The sequence below is a fragment of the Eutrema salsugineum genome, unplaced genomic scaffold (assembly GCF_000478725.1).
Source record: "Eutrema salsugineum unplaced genomic scaffold, Eutsalg1_0 scaffold_6, whole genome shotgun sequence".
Classification (NCBI taxonomy): domain Eukaryota; kingdom Viridiplantae; phylum Streptophyta; class Magnoliopsida; order Brassicales; family Brassicaceae; genus Eutrema; species Eutrema salsugineum.
The window spans coordinates 8,676,433-8,680,217 of NW_006256547.1; positions in this window are offsets into that span (position 1 = coordinate 8,676,433).

Below are 3,785 nucleotides of genomic sequence, written 5' to 3' on the forward strand. Positions count from 1 at the left end.
ACTAGACTAGGCGGTAGCTAGAGTACTTGCACTACGAACTCCCACCAGAGGACTTCTATTCATGGAGATTCTTTCTGACACGATATACTAGCTCATTTTATTTGACCTTAATATTGATATCTAATTTTTTTCATCATTGATTTTAGGCAGACATCGAGATATACATCTAGGACGTCTTTTACCCTCATTTTTACCACTATTTGTCGTCCTAGATGGCCATTTCATCTTTATCTGGTACCATACCCTAAACCCAAAACACTTGTTTTCAATCCTCATGCATTCTCTCCTTAGTTTATATCAGCAGATATGTGCAAAAATGTCGGAGAGAAGAGGAGCGATGCAGTTTTCAGTCACTCACAAGGAATACTGAATGGAATTGGGAAGGAAGAGTATCAAAAACCTTATTAAGCTTTACAAGACTGATTTTAATTGGTAATTTCGTGCTCTCTATGACTCTACAGTATAATCTCTATAAATTAATACTCGATAAAGTAATATCTCGATAAACTAATACATTTCTTAAGTCCCAAATTAGGTTTTTGAGCTGATTTTTATATCAATAAATTAATAGAATATTACAGTCCCGACATTATTAATTTATAGAGGTTTTACTGTATATATAAAGGTGTTCCCTCTTTAACAAAAAAAAAGAGAGAGAAAAGAATGAAAGAGAGGGAAACAAAAAGCCTAATGAGTCTTAGATTGTCGAAAATTTTGGAGCAAGAAGCAACCACTATTCGTTTGAAGAGCTATGGTTTTGAAAGATTTACAAAAATCTAAGTCTGGGGGAGTTAGGAGAGAACCTGAGGAAGAAGACCAGGAATCTATGGCAAGAAGAAAGTGACTGAAAACAATGGATACCAACAGCATCACTCTCTCTTGTGGTTTTGCATAATATCTTGCACACTCCAGGTCTTTAGATAACCCATAAACACTTTAAGCCTACCCCTAGAATAACCCTTTTCACCCCTAGCCTAGATTGCCTTGTTTAACCTTTCTTTGATGAGAACCACCAAAATTCTTAATGAATGTTAAGAGCTAGTTGACTGGAAGTTAGATCTTAGTGCAATAGATTTCCGCATGACGGATTAACGGACTAGTTATGCCTGTATTACTAGTGAGAAATTTGTAGGCTATTCCCGATTGATGCATAATGATTGATATTGGTTTAGAAGCTTGGTCTCTGAGATTTTGTTTAGTTCCTGCGTCTTCAAACCTCTCACCGAGATTTGGCCTTTGTTTTTTTTTTAAGACAAACAAAAGACTAAGTCTGGGGGAGTTGATAACACCAGATTTTGACCATTTTTATGGATTACTTTAATGTCTTTTACAGGTGTTTTTACTCCATTTTTAAAGGTTTTCAAAGGATTTCTATGTTTTCGGATTTTACAAGACTTTTCAGGTAATTTGGGATAAAGAGGCATAAACTGAAACAAAAAGACTCTTTTGGATAAATGCAGACCATCAGAACTCTCATGTAGAGACGAAGACTTTCTCACCGTCTGATCACCCTCAAAATTATACAACTTATAGAAGAATCAACCAGCTTTCAAATGCACTTGGTTTGGAGACACTCCAACGGTTGGATTTCAAGATATTCCATTTGCCCCAGAGACACTCGAAGACGGCCAGCAAGTCACGCGACCGCGGACACCAGCCTATTTCCCGCAGTCACAAGCTTCCCGACCGCGGCCAACCACCCATTTCCCTCGGTCACGTTTCTACCGACCGCGGCCGACCAACTCCGATTAAAAGCCCATATTTCTGACGCCCAAAGTCATTTCTCAGCCTCAATTCCGGAACCCTAGAGACCATGGAGTATTGAAGACTATAAATACTTATTATTTAGGTCGTTTTTAGACACCACCACCTTCATACTTTTACAGAAACCCTTTTCCTTTAGCCGTTTTATGCAATTTTAGAGAAGATTGTTCAACTCTGAGTTCTTCAATAGAGAAGCTTTCTTTCATCTCTTTTCTTTATTGTTTTTGATTACTTTTATTAAAACCAATGATGATGTCGACCTCAGCCATGTCTGAGTAGATCCCGAGTTGGGCTTAGGGTTCCCGAAAGGGGCTATCATAATCGATTAAGACATCTAGGTTTATAGATCTGGAATTTTGACTTTGTTCTCTGTTTATTCTTGTTCTTATTGCATGAATGCTTGATTGATCACCTAGTATCTGATCTAGATAGTTAGTGTTGCGAAAGTTTTCATTAAGTATCAGACCTAGAATGAAACAGGCGATTTTTCTGTAGGAGTGGAAACCTACCTGCGGCGAGATCGTGAGTACTGACGAGTCTTGTGTAGCTCTTGCGTTCTCTCCCTTCCAGGGCCAGAGTGAAAACCTACTGGTCAGGGTTGCGAGAAACAGTTGGTTATGATCACGACAGTGATGTAGTCATACCGCTGTACTCTAGCTCTAGAACCCTATATTTCGATATCCGTCAATCCCAATCTATAACCCCTAGTGTTAAAACCAATTATGATCCCTGTAGAGTTCCCAAAAGCTCAGCGTTTTTAGCCATAGTTTACAAACCAATCGATTTTTACTTGTTTATTTAGATCTGCATTTTATTTGCTTTAGTTCGATATTTTGCTTGCTTCATTTGATTTCCATTCGATTTTTCTACTTGCTCTTTAGGATAGATTTATTTGCTTTATTTAATTTTAGTTAAATCCATGACAACAACCAACCTCTAAAACCAATCTAGTCAAGACATAAAGTTAGAAACCGTTGAAGAATACTAGCACACAAATCTCTGTGGATTCGATCCCTAAATACTACAACTGATTAGTTGTGCACTTGCGGCTTTCATTTGTTTTTTTATTAAGGGTAAAACTTGTTCCATCACGCAGTTGACACATCGCATCAATCATCGAATTTTTTGTTGAACTCTTCAGAGATTGAATCAATTCTCTTGAGCAGGATGTTTTCGGTGAGAATCTGCTGATCAAGGAACTGGTTTATCTTTCCTTCGAGACGTCCCAAATGTCTGCTGATCCCAAGTTGTCCTCCTGCTGATTAGGGTTCTGCGGTGGAGGATGATAGGCGTGTCGCTCGAAATAGGTCGGAGGAGGACCATAAGGATCTTCCCGGCATCGAACAAGCTCTCAGCGCCGGTAGTATTGATGATTTGGCTGGCTGTATCGATCCATGTAGCTAAGATCTCGGGCTTAATGTTCTTCTCTGCGTTTGGTGGGTTGAGAAGTGTTGTAAAAACCTCCCTCATAGTAGGGATTTTGATTTATAGGGTCCATTGCTTCTGGAATGGAAACAAAAAGAACCAAAAAATGGAAATATGCAGAAAAAGGGTACTAGAGTCGATTTACCAACCTTTCTTAGGGTTTTGCGGAAAAAAAAATGTGTGCCTTCCCCGGAAACGGCGCCAAAAACTTGATGTTGTGTGTCTGCGTGAGGGTGTCAAGTTTTACCCTAAATGAAATCAATAGCCACAAGTGCACAGCTGATCGATTGTAGTACTTAGGGATCGAATCCACAAGGATGGAGGATCTTTCCTGCAAAAGCCTTCGAAAGAAATATAAAGTAAGGAAGTCTAGAACCAAACGATTTTTGTGAGGGTTTTGGTGGTGTCTTTAAAATGTAAAAACTAATCTTAAAGAGAAAATACGAGAATTAAAATGACCTAATAACCAAACTTAGAAATCGACTAAAAACAAGAAAACCGGCTAAATTTAATTGCTTAAATGAAAATCAATTGAAAGAGTAAAAATATTTGACTAAAGCTTGAATGAAAATCGATGTAAATCTATAGGAAAGAGG